The 16,387-nt window shown below is 38.1% G+C and overlaps 1 protein-coding gene across 1 annotated transcript in view; it reads left to right on the top strand.

Annotated features, from left to right (window-relative positions):
- The window catches only part of LOC126366104 (LIM domain transcription factor LMO4.1-like), an 83,834-nt gene that overhangs the window by 41,879 nt on the left and 25,568 nt on the right, over nt 1–16,387 (top strand). The gene's annotated exons all lie outside the window — the stretch shown is intronic.

The following is a 16,387-nucleotide window of genomic DNA, read 5'->3' as shown; positions in this document are numbered from 1 at the left end:
ACCTCTTAATTAAAACACAACAAAACATTTGAAGGAAAACAAAATTCGCTTAAAATGCAAAACGAAATAAGTTGTGGCCACAAAATCGAGCCTATCTCTATTCCGGGACATTAAACGCTATATTATTTTTATGACGTAACGTGCAGCCGGCGCGGCGCGTCCCACCGCGCGAATGCGTCCTGAAATGAAAATAATAACGGAATGTTTTAATTTCCCTGCCGTTGACGGGTCACGTGGCTCGCCCTCCACTGTCATCGTCAATGCCGCGGACAATTAGCCTGCTCATGAGATTAAACAAGTTGAGGACTAGGGTTTGCGGCGATTTTGTGAGTGGCTCAATTGAAATGATTCAATTAAAATGAGTCACATCAGCGTAAAATGTTTTATGACACTTAGATTCTTCCACAGACAAATACTATACCTCATCAGTTTTTATGGTGCGTATTTTAACGTAACAAATATTTGTAATGTTAGTATTTTCCTTTTACTGTTACTTAAGGGTGTAAAATATACCGTGAAATAGAATATAATAAATATATATAGAAAACGTTGACATTCAGAATTTGCCTTTCAACTGCTTTAAGACAGTAGTTAAACAAAAACTTTCCAAAAAAGGTTATTATAAAGTTAGTGATTATTTAGAAGATATGAATGCATGGGATTAACTTGCTATACAGGTTGTGAGAAGCTGCAGTAGTTTTAGGCGGATGAGACGTTCGTTATGTAAAAATTGACGATTCAAAGTGTAACTATGTTACCTACTGAATAAAGATATTTTTGAATTTTGAATTTGAATTTTGAGTTGGATCTGTAGAGCTTTTTGAAATGAGAAAACTAAACAATATTCCTTTCTGCAAGTAAGTTAAGTACTGATGTGATCTCCTCAGCGTACAATGCTCTGGCTTTTCCACGCGTGTTTTTATAAATACAATGATTTAATATTATAATTGAATGATTTTGGATGTGTTGGAGGCAGTACACGTCCCTTTGTAATGTGAAATGTGTAGTAACAATTTAGTAAGCATCTGAAAGTGTTTTTATTTATCACGGCACAATCAAATATAGCTTTGAATCAAGACACAATCAATGAGTCAACTCATTTAATTCAACAATATAATCACAATCGACTCTACTGGTTTTTCATACGACCAGTTCCTTTGTCAAGGCCAGTATAATGGTACATTGTAGTGTATTCATGACGACAGACATCTATGACAGCATGAGGAACATGTATGAACAATGTTACATGATTTAAACAGGGAAACTGAACACAATTGTTCCATGACTAAACTAGATGCGCCGAGAGTGGATTATTGAAAATGTGTTTTTTTTTCTGTATATCTTAAGAAATACGACCTTAGCTTAAGAGAGACGAGAGAGAGTCAATTTTGTTCGAGCTTATGTAAAAAGGAAGAGATAGGATGTTAATTCTTCTTCTTTGATGACGAATGTACTTCTTTCATAATTAAAACACCGCGTTAAAATCAGGGATATGAGACTCCTTGAAGGTGATTTTAACGCGGTAAGAACCCGGTATTATGTGTTTTAATTATTATAATAACCGCGTAAACCTCAAACAAAGTATGTCCCTCCTGCGTTTAAAAACACTGAGGTTTTATTATTGTATTGGTATAAAGAAAATAATGCTAAAACTTCGAATTTGACGACCGAAGTGATGTTTATTTTGTATGGCGTTTCATTTTATAAATAAAACGATTTTTCACTGTCCATTTTGTTTCGATAATGATGATTTTAACCTTACATCAAATTAGTTTTAATTAATACTACGTACCTTGGTGCAATTTCGTGGTATCAATTAGAGCATGTGTACGAAATTCATTCGAACTACACCATAAAACGTCATGGTATTGTTCATTTTGTTGTTGAATATCAATTTGTGAGCCCTTAATTAATCGGCGTTCGCCCGTTCATTGTAACGAGTATCAGTTACTAATAGAGGCACACGCGCGTAAAATTAAATACGATTGTTGCAAGTTCTTCTCACGAGTGGTGCAGCCCTAGTGTTATAATTCCAGGATTAAACGTATGCAGTCAGGACTTAGCTGATACTGATTTCAATCATTCTCTATTCAGTCGGCTAACATGTCATGTTGCGCGTTGTTGCGGAAAAATTAAGTTCGATTAAAACTTTATTATCAATATCCATGTTGTTATTGACTGGATTCCAATCTCCTACGTATATCACCACTTCATTACGTGGTATTTAATTTTGTTATCAGTCACATTCGAAATATGACATTTAAAAAAAAACCAATACAGAACAAAGTTTCAGACTAATGTTGTAACTTTAATAATGCTAATTTTCAAGTGTAGCGTACAAACAAAAGTATAACATTCTGTAGAGTCTAGCTCCGTCCAAAACTAACAAGTCTGGAGAGACGGTCTACATACACAGTCCAATTAAAATTAATTAGCTTCCGAACACTCCGCAAAACGAAACAAGAAATCTACGAAAGATACAACCTCGGATAGCAATAGATGGGTCCCACAGCTCAACGCAAGCTATTTTAAACCACTAAGCGCTATTAATAACGTCGCGGTTCCCTTAAATTGTATTCCCGAAATAATTCGAACTTTTATCCGGTATTATCTTACGTGTTTGTTGTTTTAATTGAATTCTAATTTGTTCATGTTCTTACGGAGTACAAGCAGTTACTTTTTACTTCATTTATTGTTATAATTTCAATTAGGATAGGTACGTGCATATGTTATTTTAGCACTAATTGGCGAGACTTGTATGTTGTAACTTTGTTTTTTGAGATCTAATTAGTAGTGTGTGCGGTGTCCTCCGCAAATTGGGCGTGTTATAAAACGTCGGCTATTTCGGTTGTCGATTTATCATTGTTGAAGAGACGTTAATCATACGTATTGCCAAAATAACTTGTAGTCGGTGAGATATGATTTATGGAGTGGAAGTATGTTAATTACAATGCTAGTGTTAGGGTCACTTGTAAACATCATGATTTAGAGTAACTTCCCGCTCAGAGACTGAGACTTGTTTTATTTCTTCTTCAATCTGCTACTGCACAACACGTCTAGGTTTCATAAGATTGCTTGTATGAAAATGTGTGGGTATTACAAGTGACAGTTAATGTAGTTTTATATTGTTTTCCTGGTGTGATGTAGTATTTAAAATAACTAAATCTACATACTATTTTGAAAGAAGGGCTGCCCTCGAATATATTACAACTAGCATAATAATAATAATAATCAGGTTATAGAAACGAGAAACTATCAAAAGCACATAATGAAAGTTCACAATTTGCCCACCGACACATGTAGACGATGCACTAGCGCTTCTGAGACCATACAACACATCACTGGTGCGTGTAAGTCAATAGTGCAGACAGATTATAAACATAGGCATGATCAGGTAGCCAATATAATCCACCAAAAGCTTGCAATAAAGTATAATTTGACAAAAAACTCACCTACGCCTTACTATAAATATAGCCCGGAAATTATTCTTGAATCAACCACTCATAAACTACATATATTTTGACAGAGCGATACTTACGGACAAAACCATTCATTATAACCGACCAGATATCACCCTTATTAACAAAGAAAAACGAACAGCACTACTAATAGACATTGCCATACCCAATACACATAATTTACAGTCTACAATATCCGAAAAACTGAACAAATACACGGATCTAAAATACGAAATAGCACGGATGTGGAACCTTCATACGGTTACAATAGTTCCCATAGTCATTTCTACTACTGGCGTGATACCCAAACAGTTACTTCACAATATTCAACTCCTTGACCTACTCCGACAAATCTATAGTGTTCTACAAAAAGCCACAATATTAAATACATGCCGAATAGTCCGAAAATTCTTACAGACAGACCGACCTGCAACTTAACCCAATTTATTAAATGAGTGATCACTTGGTTTAGGCCCGTGATCACTTAAAAGTACCGGCCTTAACGAGCCGAGATGAAATCAATCCAGATATATACATAATAATAATAATAATAAAACACTTTATTGCACACAAATTCACAAAACATTTACAGGATAGACTTATTCTAAGGTGGGCAAAGGCGGCCTTATCGCTAAGAGCGATCTCTTCCAGACAACCTTCGGCAAAGGATATGGTACATTTGTACAGCTGCAGTGTAGCGCGCAGATACGTAAAATAAAACAATAGACACATTTTATATATATATATACACAATCTTATATACTAAATATATATATTATACACATACTATAGATATATACATACAATGATACATATAAGTAAAAATAAAATATTAGTTACAAGACGATGATTTAGCCAAGAAAAAATGGTGAAGTTTAGTACATACTTACAATTAGAAAGATGACGACGAAATTAGTTTGAATATAAACCCCTGAAGCCCGCAGCATGCGAGTATTTTAGGCAACAGGTTCCAAACCGAGCACTCGAAGCTCATTAAAACTAATGGAATATAAGACGACGTAGCCGTCAGGTGTTTACATGTATAAAAGCACACAAAAATTTGAAAAAAATCGTTGCAATTCAATTAGCGGGAAAGCAGGCAGGGAAGCGGGAGGGGTGGGGCTAATAAACATAATATAAATAATCTGCGGCGATAAATCTGCAGCGCTTTACGACGGGAGTGGGTTGTCACTCTAATTAGCACTAGTGGCTGTTCACCGGTGTGACGTCATAGCGCTTCAAGCGCTGGAAAGTATGCCCGTTTATACTCTTAACAACAATGTCGTCGTGTCGTCGGTTAGACTCGTAACCATGAGAGAATACTGTAGCAGCTATAAGTAAAAAAAGTAAAAATTATTGGTATCTTTATTTTACAATTTTCTTCTCTCTGGGTTGTGAGACTAAATGATCGACCTCAATAACCCTGGTGTCACAACTGAGCCTCCAAACGTACCTGACATGGAAATAACTGGGGGGAACGGGGTTAAAAAGGCCACATTGAAGCAATTCATCTAAAAATGCAATTTTGCTATTTGTTAACGCTGCGCAATGTCAAATTGTAATATTACTTTTAGCGGCCTTATTAGACCCTCCGTTTGATTGGAAGTCAAGATTCTATTTTTCCGTGCTGTTACACGCTTGGGAGCATATTATACTGAGGCGCTGATATAGAGCAAACATCTACAAGAATCGATTGGCCTAATATCGACTGATACATCACTATGATAATAAACGTCACGACACTAGCTTACGTACTTTGACAGATCTATTTCTTACTGCGCATTGAGACTATTGTAATATTTTATTGAAACGTAATCACTAATTAATTGTGCTGAACGGGTCGTTCTGCTTAGTACTACTAAGTATTGTATCAAGTTAGTGGCCGAAACAATCCAGCGCTGTAGCGGCTGCGCGCGGTTCGCCAAAGCACTCTTCATCAGCTTAGTTAATTATTATGATGAGGACGTATCAGCTTTATTATAATTACTCATTTTAATGTAGCTGCGCCTACCACACGCCCCGTGCTACTATACACCGCTAATGAACAGCTCTCGATCTAATACTCTAAGTGCATGCTCATTTCATGTACTCGTGCCTTTGAGATTTATTGTGTTATTTGTTTTTTTGTAATGTTGGCAGTACAATGAAAGTTTGAACGAACTATGAAGGAACAATTTTGTCTGTTTCTTTATAAAAGTTTAGGTAAGTTTATTAACACTGAGATAAATAAGAATTTGTCCCAATCTAGAGCTGGATATTATAGCTAAGATTGGATTAGATTGGATTTACGTAACTTAACCTAACATCCGTCGTTTCGCATGGGATTCCCCTCAATCATCCAGACGGGCTGCACCAACGCATTTCAAGTCTATTCTGTATTACCTATTAACGAAAACAAAAACTATTTTGTCTAGGTCTTCAGAACGGCATTCCTAAAACTATGAACACTGTGATTCTCCTTCTTATCGTGTGGGTTGTGAGGTGGAATACCAGTCTCATCAACCCTGGTGTCAGGGTTATAATTGAGCCGCCAAAGGCATCACATGGCTCATGTAACGATTACTCACTTACATCAGTAAATAGTAACCGGGACCAACGGCTTAACGTGCCTTCCGAAACACGGATCATCTTACTTTCTGACAATCAGGTGATCAGCCTGTAATGTCCTAAGCAAACTAGGGATCACAAAGTGATTTTTGTGATATCTCCCCACCGGGATTCGAACTTGGGGCTTCCGGATCGTGAGTCCAACGCTCAACCACTGCCCACAGAGGCAGTTGTAACACTGTGATAAAACTAAAGTACATTTTTTTTTGACGTGACTTATTGTAGATTTGCCGCAGATGGCATTATTAACTACTTGACCGGACAAATGAGGAGTGCTTAAGGCTCTCACCCGGTACAACGTTTAAAACTAAACTACGCGTTTGTTTCGAAATAAACCAAATTAAAATGCAGAATGTTTTCTGAAATTTACGAGTGGTAACTACGGGATTTCCTCTTGGGCAGGTGTATCGCAATGGCTGCAATATCACTCCTGATATCACTTGCACGCACCATTACCTCCGTAATTTAATTAGTTTCGAGTGATCATTCCATTAATAGAGGGATATTTGGCCCGTTCGCCCGCGGCTTTGTCAATTTTAATTAAGCCCGATAGGTGGGCCAAAATGTTGGAATTCTTCATTAATTAGCAAGGATTTCTAATAATTTCAATATTGATGAAATTGTTCGCTGGATGGGTTAATAAGCGGCTGTTGGTATTCGTGGGACGCGACGTTCGCACGTGGTTTACGGGTCTGAAACAATTTCGTTATTAAGGATGGTAAGGATGTGACAGAGCCTAATGATCGATATATTTGTAATTTGGTGTATTTTAACTGGCGATTCGCCCCACAGCTGGGCACGCGTCTCTCATGCGATGAGGGTACGATGCATACATATTCCACAACAGACAGATGCCATTATTTGAAAAAAAAAAAAAAAACAACTTGTGATTTAGTTATTTATTGGCTCTTATACTCGTATGCTCTTGTAATTGTCGAGCCGTGTCGTGTTAAATGTTACCTTACTTGTTCGACGACGTGGTCCAGTGGTTGAGTATTGGGCCCACGATCCGGAGGTCTCGGGTTCGATTCCCGGTGGGGACATATCACAAAAGTTACTTTGTATTCCCTAGTATGGTTAGGACATTACTGGCTGATCACCAGATTGTCCGAAAGTAAGATGATCCGTGCTTCGGAAGGCACGTTAAGCCGTTGGTCCCGGTTACTACTTACTGATGTAAGTACGTAGACGTTACATGAGTCATGTCAGGGCCCTTAGCGGCTCAATAGTAACATCAGGGTTGATGAGGCTGGTACTACACGTCGCAACCCACACGATAGAAGAAGAACCTTAATTGTTGTATTACTAACACTAGATTAAGTCGTTTATTGTTTGTTATTAACCTCTATGGATCACGTCCGAAATAAACTCTTCTATTTTATTTTTTTTTACTCCTTACATACGTACATAAGATTATGCTTATTTCCCGTTGGGGTAGGTAGAGAAAACGGAATTCCACTCACTACGATACTAACACACCACTTTTGCTTCTTCCACTCACCTCAAAGACTGAAGAAGTTAGAGCAGTCTTTCCCTGGCCTTTCTTCAAAGTATTCCTGGTCTGGGGGGTTAAAAAGGCCACATCGAAGATGACACAATTCATCTAAGAAAGCAATATTACAATTTGACATTTGCGCATATAAAAGTAAGTGCGCAATGCAAACAAATGTCAAATAGCATAATAGCTTTCTTAGATGAATTGCTTTGATGTGGCCATTTTAACCCCCCAGACCAGGAATACTTTGAAGAAAGGCCAGGGAAAGACTGCTCTAACTTCTTCAGTCTTTGAGGTGAGTGGAAGAAGCAAAAGTGGTGTGTCAGTATCGTAGTAAGTGGAATTCTGTGGTCTCTACCTACCCCAACGGGAAATAAGCATAATCTTATGTACGTATGCAAGGAGTAAAAAAAATAAATAAAAGAGTTTGATCCATAGAGGTCTAGGCCTTTCTCTTCCAACTCTACCACTTACACCCACTATTCATTCATTAGTTTGTCATTATCATTTGTGACTATAAATCGTCCTAATAAAGAAATTTAATTATTTTACAATCACAGATTAGCATTATAATTAAACTTCTACTAAAAAGGGAATGACTGTTAGATAAAATGATAGCGAGTCAGTCTCATTCTTAAAATGGTAAACTTTAATTATCGAAGTTGTTTTCAATTAAGTACAAATAGCTACATTGCTCACAAATATCAGGACAAGTGGACAAAAAATCTACAACTTGATAATTAAGGATAACCATTTTAAGGGAAAAATTGTTTGGGAAAATAACTGTCTACAAAAATAATGTTTTTATGCCGTGTGCCAATGGGCGTAAGGTATCTTTGAAAGGGGAAGGTTTCCAGAGTCAAAAAATAAAAATAGCACTAATATGGCAGGGCGTTGGCGGTGAGGGCAAATATGATTATCCGGAGGTTTGCTCATTGTACAAAGCAAGTGAAAATCACGCTCTTTAGAGCTTATTGTCAATCTTTTTATACAAGCAGCCTCTGGTGCAAGTATACCCAAAAATCGTTTAATGCCCTGCGGGTCCAATATAATAACGCCTTTAGGATGCTGCTGGGGCTGCCGCGCTACTGCAGTGCCTCAGGCATGTTCGCGGATGAGCGTGTGGACGGTTTCCCGGCGATCCTGCGCAAGCGATGTGCGTCCTTGTTGAGGCGCGTGCGCGCCAGTGGCAGCAGCATCCTGCAGGTGGTCGCCCACAGTACAGACTGTCCGCTTATGTGGCATCTCGTGCGCGTGGCAATAGGCGCATTATGAATATTATTTGTTTTGTGTTTAGTTTAATTTTACTAACCTACTTTAAGTGCTACTAACACCAATGGAACTCTTTGTTTTCCGAAGTAATTAAATAAATAATAATATAACAAATAATCATTTGTGTAGAATTAATTCGTTTTTTTTTTTAATGCCGAGCAATAGAACCTGAATCGATTTAAACTTAATTAATAGAATAGAAAAGAATAGAAAAAGTTTATAATAAAAGGACAACAACATAATATCAAATTTCCACTAAAACAATTACAAAAAAGCAAGACTGATGTTTGTCGAAATGAATTACAGGTATATCCATGCTTATTATTTGCGTGCTCTACGTTCAATGTAATAAACGACTTTAGTTTTTTTTAAACTATGTGATAATTATGACGTTCTTATAGCGACAAGCTACGACTACCACGCGTATACAAACTTACCTTGTTTTTTTTTAAAATAAATAATGACAGATTACAGCCATCCAGTTGAATTAAATACGTCAACATAACCACACTGTGTTTAGTCATCGATGCAAACTTTATAAGCACTCGTCGAAATTGCCGGTTATTACGATTATGCCCCTTATTGGCTGTATAATGCACCAGCCTTTTCCTTGTTCGAGCCAAATGACATACAATTGTCGTGAAGCCCTTTTCAAACAGAATGTCAAGCAAATTGCCAGCGTTTGTTGCGTAATGTTGGCAACACCACATTAAAGTTGACGTGCGGACGCCCCCGGTAAATACGTTGGATCAACAAAGTACCGTTAAATGTATACGTACACACATACTACACGTTACTCTTGTCTCTTTCTCTCTCTAGGTTCGCTCCCTCACGCCTGAGGGCCGTAGTCATCATCAGGGTTGCATCTGGAGCATCTGTCTCCATCGGTGTCCTGTCCAGCTGCAGTGTCAGCTTCTCTTACAACTGAGTAGAATTTAGAATTGGATTAAAACGCGTTACTTACATCGTAGTGACATGGGTTTGAATCCCGGCTCGGTCTCTACACCATTGAACTCGATTTGAGCTTGAATTTGAAGTCATGTTTAGCTAGAAGTGTGTGTGTGTGTACTATTCCTCTCTGCCTATATTATATCTCTTCATCTTATCGTGTAGTTTCTGAGGTGGAATACCAACCCTAGTGTCAGGGTTATGATTGAGGCGCCAAAGACCCCTGACATGGCTCATGTAACGATTACTCACTTACATCTGTAAATAGTAACCGGGACCAACGGCTTAACGTGCCTTCCTTATAACTAACAGATGATCGTTTAAATGATTTTTGTTTTTATAGCACTTGCTCGTGCTTAAGGAAACTCACAAAGATAATATTTTAAATCGATTTTTTTTCTGCCTCGGACGGGACTTGAACCCACAGTTCTTGTCAGGCCGTCTGGCTCGTGACGTCGGCTTAGTAACAATACATAGATCGAACAAATTTCTATTGAATAGGAGGAACTTGACGGGCTTGGCGGGTTTAAGTCCCGTCCGAGTCAGAAAAAAAAATCGATTTAAATTTTCTCTAGGTGATCAAATGATCGCTTTTGGTTTGATGAGATTGTTTGATCGTTTCGCTCTTGTAGTGGTCTATCAGGGGGCTAGAAGGGCACATTGATGTGATTCGTATAAAAAGCAATTTTACTATTTGACATGTGTTGACTTTGCGCATGTGTCAAAATAGCAATATGGATTTTCAGATAAATTGCTGCGATGTGGCCTTTTAGGGCCCCGGATTGGGAAGTACCTAGACAAGCTACTGTTGTGGTTTTAGGTTTCAAGAAATCTTTATTCTCAATAAGAATACAAATTCACTTGAGAACTTAAAAACTAAGTATACGTACAAAAGCATTTTGAGGGTATATGATAAATAAGAGCTACAATAACATTTTTTTTTATTCGAATATGGCATAGCTTGCTTCACCAGTATATTCTGAGTTGAGACATTGCGTTCGCAGCATATTAAATCACGCGGACACATTCCAATATAAACTGGTTGCCCGGTTGGTACAGAGAGTAGTATCATGGATGTCTTAAACTGCGATTTGTTAGATATGGCATTATATATTATTACGTTTTAAATTATATATATATACAATTATATAATATATACAGGGTGTTAGTGACGTCGTAACGAAAACTTTGAGGGATGATTGAGACCATGATTCTGAGATGATATCAAGTGGAATTTTTCACCGCAAAAGTATAGAATTGAAAATAATTTTAAAAAACTAAAAAAAAAACATGAATTTTGCGACGGAAAATTCCACTTGATATCAACTCAGAATCATGGTCTGAATCATCCCCCTCAGTATTCGTTACGATGTCACTAACACCCTGTATAATATATTGGGTCAGTAGTAGCTATTTAATTTTAGACTTATTATAAATGGTGTACGTGCTTTTTTTTTAAGGATTTAATGTAAGTTGCTTGACACAAACTTTTTTAGGGACATTTTGAAGATTGACATGGATTGGGCCTCTTTTATGTCTTTCGGAATTTTATTAAACTGTGCGCCTTCATACAATATATTCTTTTTATTTTGGTTTTAATTATGGCATCCCCTCATACCCAGCTTTATGAAAGACAAGCAGCTGCAGCAGCAACGCAAACTATAGTTTTTTTTCGCATCTTGTCCATTATAGAAGAACGGCTAACCGTAAGCGTACCTGTATTAAGTTAACGATGTACCACAATTAATGAGAAACTGTATTTTGGCATTTCTTTTATGTACTTTTTACATATATATTGGTCAACATTTAATTTGATAGCGTCGTTAAGCACTCTCGCGGTCGTTAACTGTAAAATAATTATTTTATTACTCTGGAATTATGCGTTTTTTAATTATTTCATTGACTTATTAATTATAACGGCTTTATTTTCTTGCAAGTAAACCCAAACAACTTGATGTAACTGGTTATTATCCCACATTCACAAATCAAGAGCTAAATAAACAGATTATTTTGTTCTTAGTATATTTTTAACAATCACGTGCTAATAGTAATTAAAATCTGTTAAAATATGTTTTTTTTACAGTAATGGAATTATTAAATATTACTCGTAGTTTTCTTTTATAAAACGCCAAAAAATCACCCGGTATAATGATAAACATAAAGATTTAGACATCCTATTAAAATACGCATTCAACACCCTATATTAGGGAAGTTACAAAGGCCACAACGAAGCAATTAATTTAAAATAGCAATATTGCTATTCGACATTTGTTTGCATTGCGCATTTACTTTTATATGTGCAAATATCAAATTGCAATATTGCTTTTTTATATAAATTGCTTCGATCGATTGCAGCCTGAATCGAATATCTAAATAAAATAGTATTTAAACAAGGGTGAATTTCAACAAGTCTCATTTTTTTATCATTTCGGTGAGATTTTTTATTTCAATACTTTTCTTCACATATTTGACGACAAATAAAACTTTAACCTATTTTAAATTATGTGCGTGAGTGGGCATCAAATACGATCGAAACTTACTGAGATATTTAAAATTGAATTTTTATGAGTCCACTGAAATGATAAGTACCCACTGAAATGATATAAATGTACACCGAAATGATATAAATGTACACTGAAATGATAATGAGTCCACTGAAATGAATTTAACCCACCGAAATGATACAGTCAAGAAAAATTGTGCTGCTTAGCTAGGGTTCCGTACATGTGAAGATCGATTTATACATAAATAGCCTATATACGTCCCACTGCTGGGCACAGGCCTACTCTCAATTAACCGGGGTGGGGGGGGGGAGGGTATGGAGCATACTCCATCACGCTGCTCCACTGCGGGTTGGTTGAGATCGATTTATACAAAATAGTTTAATACAATTTACTAATAGTGATAGATTGTTGTTCGTTTCTTTCATCGTGCAATAAAAAATGCATTTAGTTGTTGTCAATATGTGGATCCGTGGTAGCCTAGTTGGTAGAACGCTTGCCTCTCACTTTGAGGTCGCAGGTTCGAATCCAGCACAGGCCTAAACCAGTGATTGTCGAATTTATTTTCAAATTCATGTGTAGATCAGAAATGATTGTCACATGCTCAGCGGTGAAGAAAAACATCGTGAGGAAACCCACACTCCCGAAAATTCCATTTTCGGAGGTATGTGACCTAATATGTATTGGACTGGTTTCCCCTTAGTAGGTTGGAAGGTGAGACAGGCAGTCGCTTCTGTAAAATACTGGACCTGTCAAATCTTCAAGTTAGGTAAGCGGACCCTGTGAAAAATCGGTATAATGCTATGAGGATGATGCTTATTGTCAATATGTCTTTTTTGTGACTATTGCCATTCCTTCTTTATTACTTACCTACAATTTTTTTTAAATAATATAGGTTCACGTAGGACCACAATCTCACCTGATGGTAAATGACGATGTGGTCTAGGGTGGATCACACTAGCAAATGCCTATTCACCCTAGTCTTGAAGTCTCCTAGATTATAAACAAGTTTGTAGTTATATCCATACCCAAGAGCTCGAGATGGTTGGTAATTCACTCCGGAAAGTCCCAGTCAGGAGGAAGGGACTCCGTTTTGCGGTGAACAGACAAGCCTGGGTCTTCCAAGAGGAAGCGTTGAGTCCAACCTACTTGTTGTCACCCCAGTTTGAGACGGACTTAAGGGGCAGTTTCACACGATTCACAAGATCCTCTCTGAGGGCACTATCAACTCTGGTGCTTACGCGTGCATTGGACATGTATCTCTCCGTCACTGTGCTATCGTCGGCATGCCTAAAGATACCGGGCATAATCAGCAAATCATTGATAGAAAGAGCGTGGCGGAGAGAACAGATCCCTGAGGGACTCCGGCATTAATAGCATGTAGATCAGACAAGCACCCATCAACTACTACCCGAATCAATCTTTCCCTATCTATCAAAATACATAGGCTAGAAGGGATCCTGATATATATCAAGGGACACAACAAGACTCTCGCCTTGATTCTAGATTACCTCACTCCATAAGCGTGTAGCATACACAAGAAGAACATCAGTTGACCTATCTCTGAGTAAGTTGTTGGCTTCAAGGTACGCCAGGAGGCGGTTGTTCAGGATTCGCTCCATTGTTTTACAAACAATGGAGGTTACTGAGATGAGGTGGTAGTTAGCAGGGTTGGTACGAGTGCCTTTTTTGGACATACACTGTACATTGGCAAGGTTCCATGGTTTCGGGAATTGTCTTGAACCCAGAGAGAGCAGGTAGAGGCGTGTCAGTAGGAGACTATTCAGGTCCACAGTTCCGCAGTACTATTGCTGGGATATCATCAGGACAGTCAGTCAGGACGGTCAGTAGACCGTATTCACGTCTAGAGTGCGAAGCATTTTTAGACGCTAGTAGTTTGCTTCGACCGATTTGGCTAGCGGCTAAAAGGTTTTACTACCAGCTCAGTCAGTTTTGCATCAATTTGGCCAATATGGTCGAAACGTGCCCTGCGCATTGTCTTCTTGCAAGACTTTGCAGCGGTATTCAGGGAATTTTTCAGAGCCCGCATGTTAGGAGCTAACTTCAGCCCACATCCGGTATGCGGATTGATTAGAGCTTCTGCACTAGCATACTCCGCGATGTACCATGAGCGAGCCTTATCGTCAGATGATATGTCAGAAAATGGGATAGAGTATTCCATTGCCTGACAACTAATATGGCATCTCCGCAGCTCGTCGAGTCTTCTGAAGAAAAGCAAACCTCACGCCAAGGATAGGATAGGTGAATAAGTGCCGCATCTCATCCCAATCTGCTAACGTGTGTCACCATATTTGCCTCGATCCTCTGGGGCTAGAATCAGGTGGGGAATAGATAGACACATATCTCACCAGACAATGGTCGGATGTTCCCAAGGGGGAAGTCACTGATATAGATTGATATCGGTCCGGATCAGTTATCAGCAAAAGGTCCAAGCAGTTGGCGGTATAGTTAGCAACGTCAGGTACCTTTGTAACGCAATTCACCTGTGATGTGAGAGATTTTGCCACACATGGCAAAACCCTGCGCCTCTTTGCCAGCATGGTTGGTCTTCTGGAATGGGAACAACCACTCTTGCTGGTGGGCGTTGGAGTCCGTGAGAAGAAAAAATTGCGCTGAGAGATACCTCCGCCGTGCCAACTTCACTGTCCTACTGAGGTAGGTGAATAACCTGGTTGTCTCAGAGTTACCGCTGTGCGATCGGTAGACACTGGTGTAAACTATTTTATCCAGGCCAGTGTCCACCAGGATCCAAAGAATGGATAAGTCTGGGTATTCAAGGTTACCGAGAAAAGCAGAAAAAGGAGTTTGATAGAAGGTTATATGACGTTTTCCAATCACCAAAAATGGTTTTGGAAAACCATGAGATCAGCTCGAGGAAAAATAAAATAGCTCCACAGAACTGTTCAAAAGGCCCTTAAAACAATACCTAATTCTAAACTAAAATTTAACACACGGATCTCTAAAACTTAACGGTTTTATCATTTCAGTGTTACTTATCATTCCCATGGACTGTTATTGGCATTTCAGTCCACCGAATCCACCGGAATGATAACACCGAGATGATAAAAAACATGTTATTTTTGTATAAACTGTGAATTTAAGTAACTATCGAAAAATCGACACTTCTCAAACAAAACAGTACTTGCAGCCGATTTAACACATCGATATGAAATAAATTGAACTTATCTAACACGAGTTATAATGGCTACCGAAATGATTTTTTACTGATTTTTTTTTGTCCCCCTATCACCGAAATGATAAATTTCTTTTTTTGGCGGGAAACCATTACACGCTGTGACGGGTATGTTCACGTCTAGCGGTCGAGCCGACCCAATGCGAGGTGTCGGCAGGTAAGGAGGCGTCATAGACGCAATGTTGACGGAGTTATTCTACCAAAACTTACTGTCCTCTGAAATGATAACTTTTTTTCGGACAAAATTTAATTGCCTGTCAAATGTATGAGAAGGAAGGTAAACAGACAGAAATAGTTTTTATTGTTAGATTATTTAATAATTTAACGAAATTCTATCAATTTAAATCCCAATAATAGAAAATAATTGTAGAGCAAGACATTTTATAAGCGAAAATGGGTTACGGACAAGCTACCGAAATGATAAAATGACACTTTAAAAAATTTTTTCAGCGTGTTACAGTTGCTGAAACTGAATGATTTTTTTTGCCAAGGTAGAGGACTACTTACTTTACCCAGAAAAAATATTCAAAATCATTTAGCAGAACTTTGCACTACCGTTCTCAGCCAAGACAAGTTTTTTTTTTCACTTTTGCAATTCACCCACAAAAGAAGTCGTGGACGCCTTTCGGCGATCGAAAGGAGATCCCGGATGAAAAAACCTGTCGTGTATCGGTGGACTTAAGTGCAGCGAGAGCATGCCATAATATAATCATCGAATTTACTTCTGCCGACAGCCCTAATAACAGGATACGAACAGCTACTTATATCATAAAACGTAGTCAAACGGTCGGTCGGTACACCCTATCTTTGCCAGTGCCAGCGGCGTCGTCAAAGTATACTACAGCGACTACAAAGGAAGCTCTACGCAAACATCGGATGATAAAATATGCTA

This window comes from Pectinophora gossypiella, chromosome 4 (genome assembly GCF_024362695.1).
Source record: "Pectinophora gossypiella chromosome 4, ilPecGoss1.1, whole genome shotgun sequence".
Taxonomy (NCBI): domain Eukaryota; kingdom Metazoa; phylum Arthropoda; class Insecta; order Lepidoptera; family Gelechiidae; genus Pectinophora; species Pectinophora gossypiella.
The sequence above is the reverse complement of the archived record's forward strand: the minus strand, read 5'-3'. Positions and strand labels throughout refer to the sequence as shown.